The sequence below is a fragment of the Paramisgurnus dabryanus genome, chromosome 1 (assembly GCF_030506205.2).
Source record: "Paramisgurnus dabryanus chromosome 1, PD_genome_1.1, whole genome shotgun sequence".
Taxonomy (NCBI): Eukaryota; Metazoa; Chordata; class Actinopteri; order Cypriniformes; family Cobitidae; genus Paramisgurnus; species Paramisgurnus dabryanus.
Genome location: NC_133337.1, coordinates 10,174,068 through 10,200,911, shown reverse-complemented (window position 1 = coordinate 10,200,911; position 26,844 = coordinate 10,174,068). Strand labels below are relative to the sequence as shown.

General features: G+C 41.4%; 1 pseudogene; it reads right to left on the bottom strand.

The window, feature by feature from the left end:
• Nucleotides 1-3,219: 3,219 nt before the first annotated feature.
• Nucleotides 3,220-18,128, bottom strand: LOC135747050 (scavenger receptor cysteine-rich domain-containing protein DMBT1-like; annotated as a pseudogene).
• Between the last annotated feature and the right edge of the window lie 8,716 nt (nucleotides 18,129-26,844).

Here is a 26,844-nt window from a genome sequence, read left to right as displayed (position 1 = left end):
CTCCTTTTATCCTCCTTCCATCCCTCTCTGCAGCCAATCGATAATCGCTGTACTAATTTGTTTCACCTGCGCCTCATCAGGCTGCATTCGTCACCGAACAGCTGCCGGATGTCCGGTGTTGTCGGTAAGTCGTCCGGGCGGAACCATCGTCAGCGGAACCAAAGACTCTAACTTTTTGTTTCGCCTCCACCAAAAAGTCAGACGGTGACATCGGCGTGTGCCCAGTGAAACCAGAGTTTTTGGCATGTGACACGTTGTTGTGAATGAAAGTGTCTTGTTGATGTCAGAGAAGAATATGCAGACTGGTACGAGATGATAGAAAGGCAACAGTAACTTCAATCGTTACAACTAAGATATGCAGAATACCATCTCACAACGCGTCAAACCTTGAATCAGTTGGGCTACAGCAGCAAAAGAACACACCGGGTCCCACTCCTGTCAGGTAAGAACAGGAAACTTAGGCTACAATTCACAGAGACTCAGAACAACTGGAAAATAAAAGATTGGAAAACGTTGCCTGGTATGATGAGATTTAATTTCAGTTGTGATTAGTTGTTTAAACACATAGAAACCATGCATCTATGCTGCTATGTATTAATGTTTCAGGCTGCTGCTGTAATGGTGTATTTGTTACAGTCTTGTCTTTGTTAGTTTTTTGTCTTGTTTTATTTAGTCATCGTTTGCACCTGTTGTGTGTTAGTTTAATCACCTTCAACGTTATCACCTGTGCCCTATGTATATATACCCTTGCCTTTATTCAGTTCTTTTATGATCTCGTTGATGTTATACGTTTTATTCTAATCCATTGTCCTCCTCATCACTCTATACCAACATACTGTAACAGTAAAGGCGCTTTTCCATTGCATATTACCCCATGGTTTGGTTTAGTTTGGGTCGGGTCAGCTTACTTTTGGGAGCTTTTCCATTGGGTGCAGTACGTAGTTCCCGATTTTTATTCGTACCACCTCGGTTGGGGTTCTAAGCGATCCGAGCTTATACCAAACGTGACGCGAAAACACTGTAGATCACTGATTGGTCTGAGAGAATCGTCACGTCATTGCTATGATGTAAAAGATTAGCTTTACCTAAATGCTAGCTTGCGCTGTCCGAGCAAACATGTTGTCATCTGCTCTGCTATAAGTTCCCAAACTCCCATTTAGCAATGAAAAACATCCACAGGTTGAGAATCAGTGAAACCATAACAGTTTTTTCCAGACTTGCAGTTTGTGGCAGAACATTCGCGACGAGCACGTCAGCATTACATGCTTTAATGCAACCTAAATACGGAGCTCCGTCGGCTGACGCCGCGGGTGTTTGTACAGAAACTGTCATTTGAGACAGAGGTATAGTGATAAACGCGATGTGCAAACATCTGTTTGTTGTGGCCAATTTAAATTTTGTGGCGGACTGAGAAATAAATAACTGTATGGGAATATACAACGACGCTCTCACTTGTATGATGTCACAGCAGGCAGCGCAAATATAACGACACGCCTATAATCCCTCCCACTGCGAAGTGATACTAAACTCGATGGAAAAGCTAACTACGCCAAAGTGAGGTGAGCTGACCCGACCCAAACTAAACTAAACCGTGGGGTACTATGCAATGGAAAAGCACCATAATATTGTGGGGGGATATTTTCTCGGCACACTTTGGGCTCCTTGACTGAGCATTGTTTAAATCCATAGATACCTGAGTATTGTTGTTACCTTGTCCATCCCATTATGACCACAGTGTACCCATCTTCTGATGGCCACTTCCAGCAGGATACTGCACCGTGTCACAATGCTCAGATAATCTCAAACTGGTTTCTAGAACATGACAACAAGTTCACTGTACTCCAATGGCCTCCATAGCCACCAGATCTCAATCCAATAGAGCACCTTTGGGATGTGGTGGAGTTGGAGATTCGCATCTTGGATGTGCATCCATGCTAACAGCTATTATGTCAATATGGACCAAAATCTTCCAAACTTGAAATGTTTCCTACACCTTGTTAAATCTATATGCCAAGAAGAATTCAGGCAGTTCTGAAGGCAAAAGGAGGTTCAACCCAGTGCAAGCAAGGTGTATATAATAAAGTGTCCGGTGAACATAGAATCATATAATGCAATATTAGAATACATTTTTATAATAATTATTACCACTTATAATAAACTTAAAGGATTTTCAGTATGGCAGAATTTGCAGAGACTGTTATGGTTATAACAGCATAATGTTTTGTATGCAATCAAACATATCCTAAACAGTCACTTGAAGGTTTGAGCAGATACAGCCAAAGTAAAAACCATTTCTGTTACCTCGACAGATGACTCCAGCATCACGTGAATGATCACAGTTGTTTGATCCCCATCCAAGAAATTTGCATTCCTTTAGTGATAATTCAGTCCCTTTACATTGAACATCATCCATCCATATTGTTCCCACACCAGGTCCAAAGTATGAATATATCTTTGCTTCAGCACCAGTCGGACATCCGGCCTCTTCACACACCACTGCAGAATCAGTAGAGTCCCAGGAATCTATACACACTGTTCCCCATGTCCCATTATGAAGAACCTCCACTCGTCCAGAACATGAGTTATCACCGTTCACCAACCTGACAGGAGCTAAACATGAAAAAATAAAATTTTTCTTATAAAAGTGCTCATAGGTTGTTGTAGTTTGTAATGATTTACCCACCCTTGTGTTATTTAAAAAAATGTATGCTGTTATAATTACTGTAAAACGCAAAGAGACTTTAAACATACACTGCAGTTTGAAAATACAAGATGCTGGATGCAGTAGACAATGGGAAGATTTTCATGATGAAGGACCCACAAACAGGTCATCAATCAGTGTGATAGGAAATTGGTAACATAAAGATTTGTCTAAATGTTTAATTTTGTGTATCACAAAGGATCACAAAGTGTTGATTTTGGGTGAGCTACAGGCAATATATTTATCAGTGATGCGCAGGTCAATGTATAAACAACCCGGACCCAACCGACGTTTTCAACTAACCCTCCCGCAACTCGGACTGCAAAAAACACTGTACCCAAGCCGCATTTTTTAAAAGTAGTAATTGTTTAAAATAGTTAATTGGCATCTTTATTTCAAACGTCCAGACCGACCGCAACCCAAATATCATTAAAAAATATTTTTTTGGATGACTCGTAACCACGGGTGACCGCAGGCATCCGCTCATTTTGGATCAACCAACGCATCACTGATATTTATCAAAGGATTTTAGACTCACGGTTACAGATGACTCCAGCATCTTGTCCATGGCTGCAGGTGCTTGTTCCTAATGCCTTTGATGAACAATTTTTCACTGTTGGCTCATTCCCAGAACAACTGACACCATCAAGCCACACGGTTCCTGAGCCCTGCCCAAAGAAAGCTCCGGTCTTTGCTGCTATAGGAGTCCCACAACCCATGCTCTTACACACCACTGCAGCATCTGTTAAATCCCAGCCAGCATCACAGATGGTTCCCCATTGATAGTTATATAAAACTTCCACTCTTCCAGAACACTGATTCGATCCATTTACCAGTCTGAAACCTTAAGGGGAGTGGATGAAAACCATAATTATATCTTTAAAAGGATGAATCCCTGCTACAAACATTTTTTTCATCATAATCATAAACCTGTGGAAAAAATCTGGGGTATTAAACTCAATGGGGTCACATTTGTTTGTCCAGTTGTGAGAAAATTTGATAGTAAAAGAACATAGAAAATCTATAGCATACATTTAGGGCCAGATTAACTAACAGCTTGCACCAGCGCAAACAATCATTTTGGCATTAAAGGTGCAGTGTGTAAATTTTAGTGGCATCTAGTGGTGAGGTTGCAGATTGCAACCAACAGCTCAGTTCACAGCTCACCCCTTGCTTTTGAAATGCATAGAGAAGCTACGCATGCCGACACAGTACAAACGTGTGTACATCATAATAAAAGTTTGTCCGTTAAGAGCTTCTGTAGAAACATGGTGGCACAAAATGGCGACTTCCATGTAAGGGGACCCTCTGTGTATGTAGATAAAAATTTCTCATTCTGAGGTAATAAAAACATAATGGTTCATTATGAAAGGTCTTTATACACCCCTGACAATACAGTTGTGTATATTATTTTGCATTTCTGTCAAGAGATCCTTCTAAAAATTACACACTGCACCTTTAAATAATGACTGTCAGGGTTTACTAAGATGCGCAGTGGATAATTAGCGCTGATGTGTTAGCTAAATGTGTAGTCTAGTTATTTTTGCGACTGACGTTATTGCATATGCATTTCTAGGAGTTTCCCTTTCAGACGCAAAATTTATAGGAGGATATTATTTTAATGATTCACACAACGTGATTTTCTGTTTGCGCGTATTTTCAGTGCCCATGTTCAAAAGTTAGAGCATGCACATTGCACACGTTAGCAGCACGTGCCAGGGTAGCAGGAGCGGCGCTTGAAGTAGCAGTGCTATGATCGTTTCAGCGTTGATTCTATTTTTGCTGCGCTGCTCACGCTCAGTTACAGTGACAGTGCATTGTTTATGGTTTATGTGATCGTGGATTGACGCGAAAAAGTGTGAATCATCATGTAAAATCATGAATGTGATGCCAAGTGTATTTTAAACTGTCATGAGCAATTTAAAACACAGCAATTAATATATAAAAACATATTGTTTCCAGAAGACTGTGCTGTCGCTCACTCTCTGCCCAGCACTAAATAAATCCTCTATATCTGTCATTACACGGACCAGAACAGCACAAAAACAATGTGGATTAAACAAATCACAGTTATATAAATTACACTGAGAGTCAAAAATCGTATTGAAGAGGTTTTGCTCATAAATGCATGTAAAATAATAATGTTAACTTGAGATTTTTATACTGTTATTGAACGGCACAGTATGCGCCGCAAACGCAGCTGGTGTGTAAGCACAATGACATAACATAACATTTACAAGTCAATCATACTTAATATTATGTCTATTAATTGGCTACGTTTCTTTCTGGAGTTTGCATGTTCTCCCTGTGTCCCCATAGGTTTACTCTATGAATGTATACATGTTAAGATGTGTTTTAAATTAAAGCAGCTTAAGCATGCATTTTATTCTGGAACAAGGATAAGTCCTGTCTGGGAAACCGCCCCATAATGTTTAAAGAAAGACAGAGCAACATCTCTCCATTTACAAACCTGTCATGTTATTATTTTGTGGAATACCTTCCCTATCGCACTGTGCACATATTATACATATTACTTAAGCATATGATCCTTAGTGTTGTATTCAGTAAAAGAAAAATTCAGTTCTGTCATTAATGTGTGCATTTATTTAGCAACATGAACTTGACTTAATTAAAAGAGTCTTTTAACTTACAATATAAGCCAAGCATAAACCTTCGGCGAATACATGTTACCTACAGTACACTAAATGTACATTACTGAAAATAGAGAATCAATAGATAATAAATAAACAAATGCATTTTGAAGTAAACATCAGCATGTTGAGGATAAGTTTGTTGTAGTTTTAAATCTTTAAAAAGCAAGATACTTTAATGATAATCTTCATTCAAAATACATATTATGCGTTAGAAAGATTGAAAATTATCTTACTTTTGCAAACAACTCCTGCATAAAGTCCATCCCCACAACTGCTGACACCCCATCCCGTAAATGGACAGGTCTGCAGTGTCGACTCATTTCCTGTACACCCAAGATTATCAAGCCATTTTGGCCCAACAAATGGACCCACATATGAGGTTGGCTCTGCAACATCACCACAACCCAGCTGTCTACACAGAACTGTAGCTTCTTCTAGACCCCAGCCAGTGTGACACACTGCACCAAAGATTTCATTATAAAAAACCTCAACTCTGCCATCACATGAACTCGTTCCATCTACCAGCTTTATATCTGTTAGAAATATTGAGTTTCACATACAATATAAGCTACTTCAAACACTGAGTTGTATTATAATAAGATCTTCAATCATAAAATATCATTTCAACCTACATCGACAGAAGACTCCAACATCTTGTCCATGGCTACAGGTACTTGTTCCAATTTCCTTAGATTGACATTTTGTCACTGTTGACTCATTCCCAGAGCATCGCAAATCATCCAGCCACACGGGTCCTGTACCCTGCCCATAGAAATCATCATTCTTTGGAACCCCACAACCAATGCTACTACACACCACTGCAGCATCTGCTAAATCCCAGCCAGCATCACAGATGGTTCCCCATTGATCATTATGTAAAACCTCCACTCTACCTACACACTTATTAGATCCATTTACCAGTCTAACATCTAAAGGAGAGAGAATGAAAACATTACATATAAGTAGAGGTCAACGTGTCAATCTTGCAATTTTGTTTCTGCAAATCTTACTTTCTAAAAGTTACTTAGAAATATATTGCACAATATTATCATAGAGTTATAATTTCAGCTTTTTTCTGTATAGCCATTTGCAGAGACTGCTGTGCTGTTATTCATTACTCATTGCTCAGTTTGCATAAAGTCTGGTTCCCTTTCAATACGGTTCACTTCGCATTGCGTCAGTTAGCTGACGCTATGGGGGAAACTCCTGTTTACTCCGTGACTGAAGCCTATTGGTTAACGTCTGTACAAAGTACAGACCAATGACGTTTGAACCCGCGCGCGGGAGGAACATGTCCTTATATAAGCGCGGTTCAATCGTCAGGAGCTCATTATTTTCTCCTTCAGCGCGAACCTCTCGCTGCTCCGAAGAAAAAGAAGAAGCCTTACCTCGCCGTTGACAAAAGCCCTGCAGCGGAGTCCAGGCCTAGCATCTTCCCCTGCCGTTTTCCGGCTGAGAACCGAAGATAGCAGAGTCCAGGTCTAGCGTCTTCCCCTGCCGCTTTCCGGCCGAGACCCGAAGATAGCCTTCGCTTGCCGTGGTACGAGCCCTGTGCAGCGGACACATGCCTGACGAGGTCTCCCCTGCGGCCGCCCGGTAAGATCCATATTTTTAATATAAAGCTATAAGCTAAAAGAGCAGGCGCTGTTGTAATAGCGTCCAGCACAGCGGCTTGGTGAGCCTCTCTGCTATGAATTTCCTCCGAGCGCGTTACCGGTCTGGCACCTCCCACGCCGGGACCGCACTTATGCTTTGGTTGTCTTATCCATGTTTCGTGCTCCCCCTGCTGTTCCTCTCTCACCGGGATGAACACATGGCGAGCCATGAGACTAGATGGATGCATAGACAAGCACACACGGACTAACCCCCCCTGTGTTCTGTCACACCGCAACCGTTCATGCTTACAGAGTCCCTTCGCTCCTCTTACATTCAGTGGCGAGATCTGTGGCACATATATTAATCCCCCGAGTGCATCGGGTGATACCGTTCATTCGACGCATGGCTGTTCTGTCTGTGTTGCTGCTCCCCTCTGCCGTTTCTCTCTTGTTGAGATGAACAAGCGGGGAACCGTAGAACTGGATGCATACGACAAGCAAACACGGGCGGTCTGCCCCTGTTCTCTGTCATAGCACAGCCACTCGTGCTCCACGCTCGCGGAGTCCCTCGCTCCTTTCCCCACAGTGGTGAGGTCTCTAAACGGCTTAGTTAGCACGCGGTATTACGGCTCGCTGCCTCTAAATGCAGCTGTCTAGTGTTCAACGATTACAGAGCTTCACGCCCCTCCCCTCTTGGAGCGGCACGATCTCATTCGTCTGCATGATAGGGCGGATTCGCCGCTATTGGAGCACCAAGAACACTCATTATAAGAGAGCTTCATGCCCCTCCCCTCCTGGAGCGGCACGATCTCATTCGTCTGCTCGATAGGCGGACACGTCTCTATTGGAGCGCTAAAACACTTATTATAGAGCTTTACTGGCCTGAGCCTGTCTCACTTCGGATAGCTTACTGTTCGTCTGCCCGGTCATTTCTCTCTGGTTTAGACGGAATCAGAGGCAGAACGAATTTGTTTATAATATACTGAGGCCCGAATACCTCCCTTTATTCAGTCCCGTCCTATATCAGTGCGCTGAATATTGGTACATTCTTATATACCCTGTTTTTCTGCCCTTTTAATAAACGGCAAAACCGCGGGCCTCACGGCAGACTTCCTCTCTGCGATGGGTTCAGTCTGACATTAAACCACCTAGACATACTGCTCTGCTCCGTGAGCCGTTCGGTCACCGTCACTACTGAGGCTTGTGCACCTGAACGGCTGAGCTCTGGTCTCCGCAGCACAGCTTCATCAACAGAGAACAAAACTGTCTGGGAGAAAAGGGGTTATGTCGCGCCTAGGCTGGACTGCCCTGAAATGTTTTCTGTGTGCTGTTTATCCAAACATACTGTGTAATACTGTCGGTTATGTGACCTCACTTTAGTGGCGAACGGTATTTAATTCCTCTAAAAGAGTAATTTCCGTGCTTACTATACTGTGTATTGACACCCACGGTTGTACGGTGTCTCTAAACACTTTATCGCCTTACTGACAAGCAATCAGTATCACGCACACACAGCCCGCTGTCCATAATTCTATCGACGCTTGCCGAAAAAACCCCGGTTTGGCCATATACTGTGTATTGACACCCCACGACTGTACGGTGTCTCTAACACCTTTCTGCCAAATTCGCTCGCAGCCCACCTCAGTTTCTCCGCTACGATGCTGATAGCGCAAACGAGCACGGTCTTATGGCTGTTATTTTCTCTTCCTAGAGAGACGACAGCCTCAGACTTTTGCATGGCTCCAAGCGTTTGAATCACGCCCTCTCCGGACGGCCACTCAAAGGCTTACAGCCAAGCGGTTTATGACGTTTTTCGGCCATATAGCTGATTTATATTAGCGGATCCAAAGACGCTCACACCTCCGCTCCAATACTCTGAGATATTAAGGGTAATATCAACCTCAAGTGAGCTTGCTACCCGCCACAATAAGTTTCAAAGCTTAAAGCGCGCGCACAATCAGACGAGCGCGGCATCTCGTTTAAGACGGGCACACGTACCCCTCTAACAAGCCTCAGAAAGCTGAATATCGTGGCATTCTGTTCATAAGTCCACTTCAGTTTGACTTATCAAAGGTCCCGCCCCGAGCTGACGGCCGGGAAGCTTGCTTAAGTTACACACGGCTGCATGAAGTGCTGTCATTACGAGCTAGCCCAGCATCTGCTGTGGGTTGAACACGCTTTACGACAGCAATCAGCCTTCGGGGCGTGGAACGCCGTTTGTCTCATATAAATCACCTAGTACTGTGAATACGGTACATTAAGAGGATGATTTAGCACTGCAGCACTCTCGACCGTGTTATTGTGATAATGCGGTCGGGCAATCTACGGTGGTTTCATTATTTACCAAACCAGACTGAGATCTCGCCCCCTGAACAAGCTGACGAGTCATCTCTTTTATAAACTCATTGCATCGCTTTATAAGCTATGTTCAATCAGAGTGATACGCATCTCATGCTTAAACTACCAATATTAACCCATTACGATGGGCGTGCGGAGATGGCATCCGTGGGACATGACCTACATTACGTGCCTTATGACACATTGACACAAGCTGCTAGGACCCCTTTCACAAGGCGTTCTTATGCAAAGTCTGATCCATTCTGTCTAGTGACATTTGAAAGTCTAAACCCCCCGCGAATCGTGGGTGAAACACTTTTCTCCTCACTACAGAGGCACGGCGGCTCTCTCCCCTACCTATATCTATGTGGCCGTGATAACAGCGAACCACACTTTTACGACCGACCATTCATTTAATTCACAAGCCTGTCATCTCTCAGATGCGGACGGCGGCGGTAACAGCGAACCATGCTTTTACGGCTGGCCATTCACTTTATTCATAAGCCTGTCATTTCTCAGATGCGGACGGTGCCCGAGGCACAGTGCTCTGGAACTGTCCAAGGTCCTGTATGACACATACGTCTGACGTACATCAGACGATCAGCTGTTCATCTGCGTCACAGATCACTCACTAGAGCACCTGTCAATACAGGCTATTTATGGATCGTTGACGTTATCACCTCCCGTGACAATTATGCTCACTTGTCTTAGAGCATGGGCATGGTCTTCGAGGTTTCTCATTTGACAATTGTGACACGGCCGGCTGGTCCCCGCCGTCCACGTTGTCAGTTTACAGCTTCGACATCCCTGCTTCGCGCACTACTGAGGTTTGTTGCATTAAAGGTGCGCCCATTAGCTCACCTGTATGCACAATAGGGTTTTTAATTATATGCGTCCACCGTGCGCTTAGAGAAGCTCACATGTACACGCTATAACATTTTGGTATACAATAAGATGCGCTTGGAAAAGCTCACCTGTATACACAGCTGTGTTATGCTTTGTGACACATACATTGTTGTTCATCTGTGTACGTTCACGGTGCGTTGGGTGCCCACCGTTACGTTCATCAATCATATCTGTACACATTCACGGCGCGTTCTGTGCACCGATTTATCTATACGCATTCACGGTGCACTGAAGAGTTCACCCGTGTGCGCACAATTTATTATCAGAACACATGACGGCGCGCTCGAGAATCTTGCCGGCCTGTGCATTATAACACTCTGATTCATCTATATGCATTCACGATGTATTCAAGTGTTCACCTGTGCCCGTGCAATTAATAGTCAATACACATTTACGGCGCGCTTGGAAAGCTCACCGATCTGTGCACTATAATACTACCTATATGCATCCCGATGCGCTCGAGGGTGCACCTGGGTTCACACTATTGTGGTATCTGTATAATCCCACGCTACGAACCGTTCTGCCGCATATTATAGTCAGATCGGCCGTTCGTGAGCTTCGCAGATCACTCACTACGTATGTCTGTTGCTAACAGTGGTTATTTAGATGGATCGTTGAAACCATCGCACTGGCTCACGCCCCTCTATGAGCTATGTCCTATACAGAGCCCACTCTGTGCGAGTTTGGCTTCTTCATGAACTTGGTCTACAAGTGTATCTATATCTATATTTGATATCTGCTACGCGGCCGGCTGGTCTTCGCCGTCTACGTTGTCAGATTGTACAGCTTAGACGTCCCTGCCCTACGAGCGCAGGTTCTCTCGGCTCAATCATGCACGCTCATGCGTTTTATGTGTACACCACGGTGTGCTCAGCGAGCTCACCAACGTGACTCTGAATTTACTTATCTCGCACAGCCGCGGCGCTCGGTACCTCGCCGTCTTGTGCTATGTTATGTGCCCCCGGTGCGTTTAAAACCCCACCGTGTGCGCGTCAACAATTTATATGGTGCTTACACATTTGCTTTTAAAGCTGTGAATATGCCGGGTATAGGGCCACACGCAGTGTCTCTCCGGTAAGGCACTTCAGTACGTTGTGTATGCACGGCGTGATGGGATTACGTTCCCCCATAGCGTCAGCTAACTGACGCAATGCGAAGTGAACCGTATTGAAAGGGAACGCTTAGGTTACTCACGTAACCCCGGTTCCCTGAAATAACGGGAACGAAGCATTGCGTGCGTCTCTTGCCGTGCTACAAACGTCTACGCAGCGAGTGTTATTCGGCTGCGCGCTTCAGTCGAATAATAATGAGCTCCTGACGATTGAACCGCGCTTATATAAGGACGTGTTCCTCCCGCGCGCGGGTTCAAACGTCATTGGTCTGTACTTTGTACAGACGTTAACCAATAGGCTTCAGTCACGGAGTAAACAGGAGTTTCCCCCATAGCGTCAGCTAACTGACGCAATGCTTCGTTCCCGTTATTTCAGGGAACCGGGGTTACGTGAGTAACCTAAGCGTTCTGTGAGTACAGATGTAATGACTTTTAACAGAAACATTTTCGTATTCAAGCACAAATATCCTAAGCAGTTACTTAAAGGTTTGAGTGCAGACTGGCAAATAAAAAAAACAAAGTATTATATCCTACCTCGACAGATGACTCCAGCATCACGTGAATGATCGCAGTTGTTCGATCCCCATCCAAGAAATTTGCAGTCTGTTAGTGACAATTCAGTCCCTCTACATTGAACATCATCCATCCATATTGTTCCCACACCAGTTCCAAAGTAAGTATATAGTTTTGCTTCTGCACCAGTTGGACATCCTAACTCTTTACACACCACTGCAGCATCAGTAGAGTCCCAGGAATCTGCACACACTGTTCCCCATGTTCCATCATGATAAACCTCCACTCGTCCAGAACATGGGTTAATGCCATTCACCAACCTAACAGGAGCTAATTATAAATAAAGGACAAGATATTAAAATGCTCAAATGTTCTTATAAATTCTGTCATTATTTACTAACCCTAATGTTATTTTTTCTGAAACATCTAAAGGAGAGAGAATGAAAACATTACATATAAGTAGAGGTCAACTTGTTAATCTTGCAATTTTGTTTCTGCAAATCTTACTTTCTAAAAGTTACTTATATTGCATAAATATATATTGCACAATATTATCATAGAGTTATAATTTCAGCTTTTTTCTGTACAGCCATTTGCAGAGACTGCTGTGCTGTTATTAATTACTCATTGCAAGATACTTTAATGATAAGCAAGATACTTTAATGATAATCTTTATTCAAAATACATATTATGCGTTAGAAAGATTGAAAATTATCTTACTTTTGCAAACAACTCCTGCATAAAGTCCATCCCCACAACTGTTTACATGGACTAATATTATGTCGGAGTATGCTGCTTGTGAAGCAATTAAACATGCTGCACAGTGTTTTGTACATGTATATGTTAGAGCTTTCTCTGAACGTTCAGCGCAATTGATGTAATAAAATCACCCAACTTTCACATGCTTGCAAAATGAAACTGCGGAGATTCGCCGCTTTAGTTTTATCAATGAAAGGCTAAAAATAGCGCTGTTCACCATGTGTTCACGCCAGAAGTCAGAAAAGACGGAAAAAACATTGTGCTCAGTACCTCAGATTAAATGGGCGGAGAGAAGGCGGTCTCATATGGCTGTTCGCAGGGTGCGATTTGTGAAAAAAACAGGGGGGGATGTTTTCATAGGCGTCGATTTCGGCGACGGTGGGTACCCACCATATTTCGTCATGAGTCAATTTGTACACACCACTAGTTTTAACTTTTTTGACTGTTTTCAGTGGTTATGAAGAGCAATATGAGAGAGAAATTTGGTAATCATTGTCCGACCTAACAAAAATCCATTATAATATTATTATTTTTTAATATATTTCTAATTAAAATATTTCTAATATTCAGAAATGCGCTCTCCGCTCACGAGCTCTGATCGGAACAAACCTGAACCTAACTGTCTGCTGAACTTGCGCAGAAACATCAAAATATAACCAGCTTTTTAAAATGGTTTTAAAACTAAATATTTAGAATATTTTAGCTCAAATTATGAGCTTATTGACAATTTTTTATAATTATTGACATAATGCTTCTCTGTCCACAGCACATTTCAAAACATTTTAATTCATAAAAATAAATCATGAGAACATGAACTCATCACTGCATTTGCAGGAATTGTAAAATCTTTTTTTCTTTTTAACTCATGAAGCAGCCTAACGCAATATTTTTACTCTAATAGCTTATCTTTCCCCACACATATGAACTGTGATCATGCACAACGAAAAAACACGCAATAATTAAATCTTGAATGGCAAAACTATATGGCACAAAGTAGTGTCAACTTAAACATAAATATGAACAATGTATTGCTTGCAAAGTTAAACCATTCAGTGTTTCACATACATAGGCTCTACTTGGGCGGTGCGCCCAGGTAAATTGCGACTCGCCCAGGTAAAAAAAAATCACTTTACGAATTTCCGTATTTTCTGAACTCGACTGGATGACCCGTGTTTTGGAGAGAGAGAGAGCGAGAGCGCGCGAGAGAGAGAGGTGGGGGCCGGGTGACCGTGAAGATGATGCACGCGTCATAAACTCATCATCCAGCGCGGCAAACTGCATCAACTGCAGCACATACGGAGCAGCCAGGGAACTACACTGCAACCAAAATGGTCGCATATGCTTATGTGCATATGTGTTTATAGCATCCAAGTTGGCTTATTTTGCGTGCAAGCACGTTGTGTCTCTCCCGTTGAGTGTCCGTTCACGTTCTCACTGTTTCTCAATTAATTGAGTGCGACGCGAAGCAAGCTCAGTGTCACATAGTATCCTTTCATGTTTCTGAACTTGAGCAGAGTTTTACCATTAGAGGTCTTTCTTCACTGAGGACGCGGGACCCGTACGGTTCCTGGTTTATAGTTTAAATGGTCAGTCGGGTCCGGGTCGGTCCTAGTTAATTCCTTCGGGTCCCAAGTCTGATTAATATTGTGTGTAAAACCTGAGTCGATCGGTGAACGGCCGTGAGCGCAAAGCTCGAGTGCTGTTTCAGCGTGCCTCCGGTTTCTATGGGGATAACAACTGGCTCTTGTCACGACCACGCGGCGCTTCATTTTCTTTATCCCACTTTTAATAATCTTACTATTAATAGACCTGGGGCCCTATCTTGCAGCCAGCGCAATTGACTTTGTCAGTGATGCATGTATCATTCGTATTTTGCACCGGCGCACAGCGGGTTTTTCCCTCCACAGATGCACGTCGGCAAACTAGGGAATGAACTTGCGCTCCCTGGGCGGTTCAGCGCAAAAAAGGAGGCGTGTTCCGGCGCAAACCATACCTGGTGCTATTTTGCAGTTTCAAAAAACAATTGCGCCACTGAACAGAAAAAAAAGTTTAAAGTCAGTGGCGCGTTGCGCGTGGTTCAATATGCTATTTTAAGGGCGCATGCTTGACCATAATGTATAGCGTGCACAACGCGCACACACTTTGCTTATCTAATCTACACAGATGCAACAGTTATTTTTGCAAATCATAAATTGTTACACTAAAAAATATTAATACACGAGATAAGGGAAATCATAGTGGTGAGCATTGTGGTGATAGTTTTTATTTATTGTGTGGCTGCGTTAAAAAATTCTCATGCAAATAACGATTAAAATATTTTCATAAGTTTGTTGTGTGGCTGTATTACGTTTATTTTATGTAAATAATAATTAAAATGTTTTCATAAGAAACCTTAATGTATATGAACTTGATTCGTAAGAGTACTTTGGGGTTGGACCTTGGTTGCGTTTCTTGGGTCCGATTTCAAAGTCCCCAAACCCTTTCAGCGGTGAGGGTGGACGCAGCGATGTCCTCTGCTGGCGTCAGGTCCTGAGGCAGATCCACCTCCCGTTACACGGCGTGCCCGATTTATGCTGGCAAGCTTGGGATTCCCCCGTCTCCTGACATCATTGTAGTGCTTGGCGCAACGATGGGGATGCTAGCTGATGAGACTGTGGCTATTTCCTCTCACGCCTGTTTAACCTACGCTGATTTGGGCGGGTTTCTCCTATCCCCATACAAAACAACTTCTCTGTCTTTGACTGCTCTTACAAGAACGTCGGTCTCCTCGGTTGTGAACCGCTCCTGGCGTGCACCTGGTAAATCCGTCATAATAATAGCAACCCGCCATGGAACTTGCGCCCTTGCGTTTAAAGGGAATGTTGGATAGCGTTCTGATTGGTTTATTTGACGTTACACCCAAACCACACCTATGAATAATGAACCTACTTCAGACCAACCTCTTATTGATTTGCGCCCGGCGCAAGAGTTATTTCTCACGCTGGGAAAATAGCAACAGCGCCCAAGATCCGCCCACAAACTCACTTGCGCTTCGTACTTGCGTTTCAGATCGTTAAAATAGGGCCCCATATCTTTACTAAAATCTAAACAGTTTGCACAGAGATTGTAGCAAAAAGTAGTTCTAATACTGAATGAGCAAAGCTCTAGCTGACTCAGGATATAAAAAACGCAAAGCTGTAATGTAAAGTCTATCATCGGGACAGCAAGTAGACTTTTAAATCTGAAATAATTAGTCGATTAAGCTTTTTTTAATCGGCAAAAGAGAAATAGAAAGCAGAAGCAGTAAAAGTGCCTATCTAATAGAAATTATTAACATTATAACGTCAGTCACATTTATAATCTATAGACCTGCACTGTCTATTAATAGGCTATAGTATACATAGTATTGTATATAATTGAGTTTGATAAAAGGGGTCATCAAATTGTTTCATATGTCAGTGCAAAAACAGTGTTTTCGTGGTGCTTTGACAAACAGTGTCAGCTTTGTTTATGCTAAAGAAAGTTTGGGGTGGTTAGATTAATGAACTATAATGTGAAATTAATATTAATGTTAAATAAATCAATTGTGGTTTAGTTTTTTTGTCACATGTATAGTAGACCATTTTTTGTCGGTGGATAATGATTGCCTTTTTCACCAGCTACCACCACAAGTAAATTTCAGATCTGTGGGAAACACTGCCATTACAGTAGAAACAGCTTTGCTGCTGCTTTTAAAGTAATAACATTAACTTTACACCGCAATGCTGAGCTACAGCGAAATGATAGAAAAGACAGATGCATTATGTGTTAGTCAATTAGCCTCATTTGCGCAAACTGGACGCGCCGGTGCCTCGCTAAATGCCTCATCGGCATTTATCATGTGTAACTTCGGCCATTCTCAGTGGTGTAACTCTGCTTGTCATCATAAACAGATAATCAGATTCTGATGTTTATTCCCGCTTTATTAATATGCGGCTGAATATGCTGCCTTCCATCGTTTCGACACACAGCTCCATAACCATCTCGCAAGTGTTGATAGGCTATTACTCGTGTGGTGTAACCGGGTCTGTAACCAATCTGTATCAGAGCCAGCCAAAGTAGTGCATTTTAAAACAAAATTGACTTTAATTAAACTTAAAAAATAAGTTTTGTGATCCCTCTCGCCACTAGTGTAGTAGCACTGATCACTTTGAGGGGGGGATAAATTTATCCCCACCGGGGATAAAATAATTAAGCAGAGGCAGGGATACATTGACCAGAAAGGGGGAAATCCCACGCATCCCCCCGGCAAATCGCACCCTGGCTGTTCGAACACATTCAACCACATGTTCGTTTACACTACAAAAGCAATCAGATCGAAAGAGGTTTCGACTACCTCTGAATGTGGTTGAAAGTGGTCAAAAGTGGAAGCTCAAAATGTTTTGAACACCGTTTACACCTGGTATTAACGTCGTACACTTGTGATCTGATAGACGAAAACGCATGGCAATGCCAAGTGTAAACAGCCTCTGTCATTGTTAAAGAGTAACATGAAGATTTTTAAAAATGTCTCCTTTTGTGTTAGTAAACAGATTTAGAATGATCAGGTTTAAAGCAAACAAATAATGACAGAGTTTATATATTAAATACAAACAATATGTATACAAAAATTTGTAACTCACGATTACAGATGACTCCAGCGTCTTTTGAGTGGATACCGTTCTGTATCCCCCATTTTGTGGATGAACAGCTCACCAATGAAGTCTCACTCCCAGTACATTGTGAAGCATTCATCCATATTTGTCCAGAACCTGCCCCAAAATAAGCACCAATCTTCACCTCTCGGGCATCTGCACAGCCAACTTCCCTACACACCACTGCAGCGTCTGATAGATCCCAGCCGTTATCACACACTGTTCCCCATTGACCATTATGAAGAACCTCCACTCGTCCAGAACAAGAGTTACTGCCATTCACCAACCTAACTAAGGCTAATGTCAACAAACATGATCAGGGATGGAAATGCTTAGAACTTTGCATATGTCTCTTTGGTTCTGTTTAGTATACAATTGTTTTATTTAGCTTAAATTTACCTTGACAAACGACTCCAGCATCTTCACCATGCCCACAATTGTTTACTCCCCACCCCGCAAATCCACAGTTTATCAGTGAAGACTCAGTGCCAACACAACTTACATCATCCATCCATATAGATCCTGAACCTTGTCCAAAATATGCAACACTCTTTGCCTCTATAGCATCTCCACATCCCAGAGCTCTACACACCACTGCAGCTTCTGATAGATCCCAGCCATCATCACACACTGTTCCCCATACACCACCATAAAGAACCTCCACTCGTCCAGAACAAGAATTGAAACCATTCACCAACCTTACAGTAGCTTCGACTTGAGGTCCATTTTTAAAATCTGTTTGTATTCACAGGACATTGTGTGATTACAGTTTTCTACAGAAACACTGAGCAGGGGCTCAAAAACATTAATATCATAACGTTATGGCAAGACTATATAAACACATTTAAAGTTGTGCATATTCTTACCCTGCAAGAGAACCAGACACAGGAAAAATATCATGATGCCTGCAAAGAAATAAAGAATTTGAACAGTTTGTCTTTAAAATCAGCAGACAAAATAGCAGAGCTCAGAATTTATGTCCTCTGTGTTTGTTATATTTTGAGTAAAACAAATGTTTGCAGAATATATAATCGCTTCGGATGGATTGTTCTGTCCAATTTTGCACTTTCATGGGTCAAAATAACACAGCTTTTCAAATATGGTATTTATTACAAGGTGGAAAAAGACACACTGTAAAAAAATGCAGCATTTTTGTCAAGTCAACCTAATTTCAGGTCAAAGCTTAAAATAGTGAATTGAATTCAAACCAAGTTGTTTTAACTTGCTGCTAAAAAAAAAAAAATTAAAAGCTTTTAAGGCAAACACCAGAACTACATCAGAATTAATTACATATGTTGTCAGTAATCAAACTGGTATTACGTTACAGTAAGGTTGTATTAGTAAGCATTAGTAACTTACATTATCAAACAATGAGCAAAATAGTTTTTCAACATGTATTAATTCTTGTTAATGTTAATGTCAATACAGTTATTCGTGTTATTTCATGGTGCATTAATTCATGTTAACAGTTAAAAATGCTAATTTTTTAAATGCAGTATTAAATGCCGACACTAACAAGAACAAAGATTAAAAATGCTGTAGAAGTTTTGTCCATTGTTAGTATATGTTAGTGAATGCATCCATTTATCATTAACAAAAATAGTTAAAGACATGTTACCAAAAATTCAGTAAAATAAAGCCATTTACTGATTATTAAATTTTCTTAACCTCTTAAAATGTCACTCCAGTTCTGTAGCTTCTTTGCCTGCAGAATGAAATAAAGTCAAGGAGATGTTCAGAAGTTTTTATTTGGACTTGGGATCACCTGCCCTCTGTGCTCCTCCTCTCAAATGACTCGGCAAATGTCTTTACGTTTTCATCATGTGTTTAGCAGATACTATTATAAAAAATGATTTATAGTAATTTCAAACTATAAATTTTCAGCAAAAACTAACTATTAAAAAAACTAGAACAAAAATTCAATATAAATGAAATGCTAAAGATTAAATTACTATAAGCCGTGAAAGCGAACCAATGCTAAAATCCTGATACAGTGTTTATATATAAACTACAAAATTCAACATAATGTAAATTTACTCATATGCACGATAAGATGCATAAATATTTCCTGTTGAATACTTGAGTGAAGGGTGTCATATTATTTCACAAATCATTCCTTTACAGATTTGTGTTTACTGAAAATAGGATCACCATGAACAAAATTTACAAAAACTATAATATCACAAAATAAATATGATGGTACTCTATTGACCATGGGAAGAGCAGGAAACTTGACTATTTGATCATAATCTTAAAGCTGTGGGCATAATCTGTCTATGTTTATTTGTCAAGACTCAAGGGGAAAAGTTTGGTAAGAAGATTTGCAATTCAAAGCCCATGGAAAAAAATTCTAATTTTAAGAATGCTTGACTTAAACATTTGTTCACATTTACATGAACATCCTAAAGAAACTCATGGCAGCTGTGCTTACATGCATAAGTGCTGTAAATCTACCTTGACAGACACAAACATTTCACAATAACCCCTCAAACTGCAGCTAAAATAAAAACTATAGCCTAAACTATAGCTAAGCTCTGAGATGCCTGACAAACATTGGAAAGAACTGAAACAGTGCTTTTTTAAACTGTGTCAAACCCAAACACCTCCTCTACTAAGAGTCTACAAAGTTACTCACGTTTCAAAAAACTGAAGCTAGTTGTTGACACCTTACTGAGCTCTCATTTCCATATCCAGACTACATCGACATTTTTTACACTATTAATTTAAAGATCTGCATATGTTGTTAACATGTATGTGCAGTTCAGTCTTAAAGCCATTTTAGTTTGCATCTTCTTTCTTTTGTTAAATTTAAAAAAAATATAAAGTGTAATTTTTTCAGTATTAGTTGTGGAAGCCGTAGAGCAGGGGTACCCAAAGTCAATCCTGAAGGGCTGATTCCCTGTAGAGTTTAGCTCCAGTTTGACAGCACATCTGCCTGAAAGTTTCGGTGTGTTTGTTTAGAGTTGGAAATAATCTCTGCAGGACACCCGCCGTAATGGACCGACTTTGGGTTCCTCTGTAACTGCTTTTTCTCCTGTTTATTCATCTTTTTCAAAAGGAAAAAAATACCCATTATACTTAGTGGGTCCGTGTAAGAAGTAAGGATGTTTATATTTGTAGATCCGTTCTTGGCAAATGTGCTGCAAACGCGCAACTCACATATGCATTGTGAAACCATCAGCTAAATGTAAGGAACTGCCGAATATATCATCTATGTACTATGTCCGAGCTGGTTAAGTGAAGACAGGGCGTTATTCGCATATTCATATCTGTTGTCCAAGCTGGTGTTGTTTTTTAAGTAAAAGTGTACTAACCTTCGTTTTTAGTGTATTAATCACTATTAGCAAAACTATGGTTCACCTACAGTATGTTTTTTAACTGGCCATTTAAAAGGCCATTTAAACCTTTGAAGGTACAACCCTGTTGTTTTACACCAGTGTCGTAACTTTGTTTAGAAAATCATGCAGACTTAGTGCCATTCAACCCTACCCATAAGTAGTAAAACACAGACACATTTGCAATACCTACAGTGGAGGCACGTGCAGGGGGGGGGGGCGGAGGGTGCCCAAGCACCTGCCCCTTTACCCCTGGATGACCAAAGTGCCTGTCAAGGCTTTTTTGTAAATAAATGTTCTTTTGGTTAAGGCCTGCCTAATCTAACTATTATAAATTCATGAAAATAAATTAATGAAAAATAATTTAATAGTAAATAAGTCACATGATGACCTATTGATCACCGGACAATCTCTTCGAGGACGATCCCTCGTGAGCTCGCTCACACGCTCTTACTACGAGTACAGGAAGGATCCCCTCGAGTCGGCATTGACCGAAACGGTATGCTTTTTAACGTTACTTATCATTATTTTACAAGAACGATCAAGAGAGCATGCACAGCTTTTGTTCATATTGCTGTGTGTAACCTCTCTAGAACGTTAGATGTAAGTAATGTTAGCTACAGCAGATAAACATCTACACACAGCATACATATATAAACAATGATGCATACATGTTCACTCATGTTCAATATGTTATAATAATGCCTGTAATTACAATATAAGCAATGAAACAAACTTATTTTTAATACTTTACTACTTGTCACAGTGTAGTGAAATTACTAAGCACTCACTTGAGCAGATTCTCAAATGGATAAAAGATGGCAAGAGATGTTGGAAATGTGGATGTACAAGTCATAGATGTGGGAAATAGTAAATGGACTGCATATATATAGCACTTTCAAAAGACCCATGGCCATCCAAAGCGCTTTATAAGTTGCCTCACATTGACCCATTCACTCACTCACTCATTCATACACCGATTGTGGTGTCAGCCATCCAGCTCGTCTGGAGCAGCTGGGATTAGGTGTCTTGCTCAAGAACACCTCGACACTTGGTCAGGTGGAGCCGGGGATTCAACCACCAAACTTCCAGTTTGTAGACAACCTACATGAACCACTGAGCCACTGCAGCAAGAATGTACTGTACGCTAAAGAAGCCTTGTGCAGAATGTGGCGATGTTCACCTTGGGATCCTACATTTTATTGCACAGGAGGGTCCACACATTGTGTTGCTTACTACATCTCACGATCGAGCCTATCTGACTAATCATAGCTCGACACGACATGTTTACTCAAAATTGGTTCAAGTGCTGATGTGAAAAGAGGCCATTCCCAACATATGCCATTCCAGATGATGGGGCCCAGAGGAGCATTATCCTTTCGCCAGCAGCTCAGCAGGAAAAAGGAAAGGAAGAGACTATGACCCAATGTACAATGTGAAATGATAGCAAACTTGATACAGCCTATCAGACTAGGAACAGCTGGTGGCCTACCAGCTGTATGCACACAGCTCAGTTGGGTTTCCCAGGGACCTGATGGACTTCATTTGCATCAGGTACCTGCACAAAAGTTAGTGTCAACCCCCTCTCACTATTGCAAGATTCTTTATACCAACATGTTGAGCGACTATGGCAGCTGGGTGTCCTCCAATATCGCAGTGAAAAACTTGTAACACAGTCAAAATAATATCAAATGGTTATAAATACACTGGAGACAAAGGCACCGCAAGTAAACATCTATTATTGCCTCCCTATGACAAATCGCTTGATTGTTTCCTAATCTATGTATGTCACTTTGGATAAAAACATCTGCTAAATGCAAATGTGAATGTGTCTTTTCTGTGACTTCCCTGCTTAAGTGCACCTTGTTCCCTCTTGTTCCAGTGTTGCTTTGCCCCCTTGTTTGTTGCATGGACATTCATTGATTATTCACCCATTGCCTTTTTGTTGTCATAGCGGTTGATTGTTTTGAAAAAAGGCAGCTTCCGAGCTTCTATGGCCAAAATCGCCACTCCAGAGCTCCCTAAACTTTCTGCCCTGGCCAAGATGCCCACCGCAGAGCTTCCTAGACTCTCTAACCAGGCCAAAATGGTCACTATATGTGCTCCCTTTGTGCCCAGGTTCTTGTTGCCACTGGCACCAGCCTGGTTTACAGTTCCTTCCTGGTTCCCGTTGTCACTGGCACCACCATGGTCTCCAGGCCCACTGACATTACACGAGCCTGGCACTCCATCCCTCCCCTTTTGCCTACGCTTCACCACCCATCTGGACTCTTGTGAAGAGTGTTTGGAATCCTCTCCTTAAGGGGAAGTTATGTGACAAGTCCTGTCTATCTTCCCTGTTTTAGTGTGACTTGTTTCTCTTCCTGTAGAAGTTTGCCACAGTTCTAGTCTTTCAGTTTTTAAATCTCATCTTAAAACGTGTTTGTTTAGGCAGGCTTTTATGTGAATTAATGTTTGTTGTTGTATTAGTTTTATTGTAGATGTCTTTCTTATGGATTTTGTGAGGTGTCCTTGAGTGCCATGAAAAGCGCCTTTAAATAAAATGTATTATGTTATTATTACTTGTTATTATTACTCTCTTCTTTCTGTGTTGCTCCATGCCCTTGTTTGTTGCCATGGACATTCATTGATTATCCACCCACTGCCTGTTTGTTGTCATAGTTGTTGATTGTTTCTGTTTTGTCATTGGTTCCATCGCGTTGGAGGGAGGAGTTGTTGCAGTACAGTAGGTGTTTGATGACGTCAAAGTACCGCGAGAGCGATTTGAAATTAGACCTCTATGTGTGATTTCTCAACTCGCTCTTGCGGTACGTTGACATCATCCACCTGTCTGTTCTTGCAGCGCCCCATGAAGTCGAACACGCGTAAAATTGCTGACCTCTGAGCACTCGTCTCTGCTCCTCGACATAATGGAGCAGCTGTATTTGCAAATAGAAACACACGAAACGAGTTTGCACGAACAATAAATGTGATCATGGAAGCATTCAGAGTAGCAGTCACATGTAAACATACATCACACTTTTGACGTAGGTGCGAGCTCTGGCGTGAGCTGTTACTTTGGCCCCCTAAACATCTGTTTGTCTCAGTTTACATGCAAGCGTGCAAATGAAGGTTTTCAAAATATCCACTTTGGCCAAAGTTTTTAGAAAGAATCGGTTTCAGAGGCGAAATCTACATTTACGTGTTACCAAAGGGCGCAAACGAAGGTAAATGTCTCCGTTTTTCAAAATAACCATGTACCTGTAAACAAAGCCTATAACACCGGTGGTATTACATTGCTGTGCTTTAAATATTCAGCTTGTACAAATTATGTGCATGTTTTTTATGTTGTAACAGGCGAGTTATGTACCATGGTTTAAATGCGTATGCTTACTTGTGGCCAGTTTCGTCCCAGACTATTTAACTATCATGTTTATTTGTCTTGTTTGGTAACAAGTTACTGTTAATGTTAGCTGACCTACACCGATGTACATTTTATTCTGTTTATTGCAAGAAAACTGCATACATAATACCTTGTAGCCATGTTGCTTAGATGCTTATATGCTGCTATGTATATTAACACTCAAATCTGCTACATAAAGAGTTGAACTGTCCTGCCACACTTCTTACCGGGGCCCTGTAGTGGATGAGCAGTAACCTACCTAAGTCATACAGTTAGAAATTAGAAACCCACACACAAACATTCTGGTTTCCATGTTTTGTGGGGGAATTCCATAGACGTAATGCATTTTATACTGTACAAACTGTATATTCCGGCCATTCCCACTAGTGGTCCATGAGGGTACTGCAGGTGGTCCGTGTAAAGGCAAAATAAGAATATGTATATTTTGAGAATATGCTGTGTTGTGCTTGAACGAGTTCATTGAACAAAAGTTGAACGTGATCTGAATTTACTGTATTACTGCCTGATGAATGTTACTGTGAACTCGTTGATTCTGGTGCCTGTGAACGGCACGCTCTTTCAGTTTAACGTCGTTCAATAGGGTGCCAGATTTCTATATTCTTCCAGGCGAAAACCCGACTAAAACACACTGTAAAGAGGCTTTAATGTGTAGCGGAAAAAACACCCAATCTGGCAACACTGCGTAATCAAAACAACACAGACGCTGCTGAAATTCCTGCTGCGCCACTCAAATAGTTTAACATTAAATAACATCCTGTTTGTCTTAAATTGTTAACATAGGCTGCTAACGCTTATTCTGTATCTTGAAATAGACTTTGATTAAGCTCACGCTATTTAACGTGCACGTGCGGTGTGCGATACCTGCGAATTGTCATACACGCAATGCCTCGCAGCGCTTCTTGCCCGGGGTGCGACCCCCACCCGACTAGCCTTTCAAGGTATGTGCAAGCAAATACAAAAATTAAAAGACAGTCAATGCTTATGTAAACCCTGGTTGGATAAGGATTTAAAGTTGGATATTAAGATGAAATCTGACGCATTTAGCTTCAATGTTAAAACTGATTAAATAATTGCTGTCTGTGGTTCTATATAGGCTATAAATGGCAATCTTTTTTTTATAATATGGGAAAAAAGAACTAAAAATTAGTTCAGTTTTGGAACTGTGAACTAGTTCAAAATTTTGAAATATGAACTGAACTAGTTCATTTTAAAATGTGTAAACTGTGGATTGAAGTAGTTCATGTAGAAAGTGAACTTTCCCAACACTGAGAATATGTATATAAATAATATTGATATAAGAATATTGATATACATTTTTAATTAAATTGTCAAGTTATTGTGTGATTACTAAAATAGGCCAGTGGTGCTCGGCCGTGACATTCAAGTTCAGTGCCAAAAACACTGGTATTCCTATCTTTTTGGGGACAATTGGTCCCCACAACGTGATAATTACCACTTCCTGCTCTGCTACTACCACTTCCTGCTCTGCTACTGTTCGGACGCTTTTGCTTACTGCTCTGCGCTTTGCTCTATCGCTTTTTATATTTTATCTTATAATTTTAACTTCGGCAAATCAGCATAGTGCTCAAACAACAAAGCTTGGCATCAACATTAATTTACAAACTTTCGGGACTGGAGGATTACAAAAAAGTGGAATTTTTCATCCGTCTAGCCTCCCACCGCCATCAGCTTACATTACAGAAGGAAAAACACAGCTGCCTTCATTCAACAGGATAAGAAAAAGAAATGCCTCATCAACAATCTACTTGCTGCACAAACTGCCACAGACTTTTACAAAGGATTGCTGTTCTTGAAACAAAGTTACTTACAGGACTACCAAACCATACAGAACACACAATGGAGCTCCGTCATCATGGACGCCCTCAGCATACAGCCGGTGAGTCCCATGAATCTAATGATCAACATACTAATCAATGGTACAAACAGGGAGCAAGACACAAAATCACTTGAGAAACCAGGCTGTCACGAGCATCACATTTTGCCGCAATAGCTTCCTCTACCCCAGATACAGCTAGAACAAGGATTGCAAACACTGACTTTCTACCACCACCTATACATCTTGAGAACAGATTTGAAGTATTAATGAATATGAGTGAGAAATCCCCAAATGTGATAAATGTGACTGAACACCGATCAAATCAGCCAGCAGCTAACACTGATGCTAACTGCCGCTCAAGATCGAGCAGACAGCGGCACTCAGCGCAGAGCGCATCCGAGCCCAGAACTCTGATATTGGGTGACTCAGTTATCAGAAACATTAGCAACAGGGACTCAACTACGTGCTGCCTTCCACAAGCAACCGTTTCTGATGTAAACAGGGAACTTCAGAACATTCTGATAAAACATAAGACTGTAAATCGAGTTGTCATTCATGTAGGAAAGAATGATATTCACAAAGAGCAATCTGAACTCCTTAAGAGGGATTTCAACAAACTTTTTGAAACACTCAGAACAGTGAAAGTTCAGCCGTTCATCAGTGGACCACTTCCTGCAAGAGGAACAAATAGGTTTTCACGTCTGCTTGGACTTAATACATGGCTGCAAAAAACCTGCAACATAAAATGACTGAACTTTATCAACAACTTCAATCTTTTCTGGAGTCAGAGACAACTGTTTAAACAGGATGGCATCCACCTAAACAGACTGGGTGCAAGAGTGCTAAAGGACAATATCTATTTCTCCCTTCATCATCCTTCAGCAGTGTGTGCCAATCCACTCAACCTGAATGACACACACACACCTGAACAGAGTATGAATGACCGCAGGACTTCTTTTCAGCACCTGAATGGACATGACGTCGACATATCCCACAAGGACAGAGATAACACCATGCAGCCACAACAACCACTGCTCATGG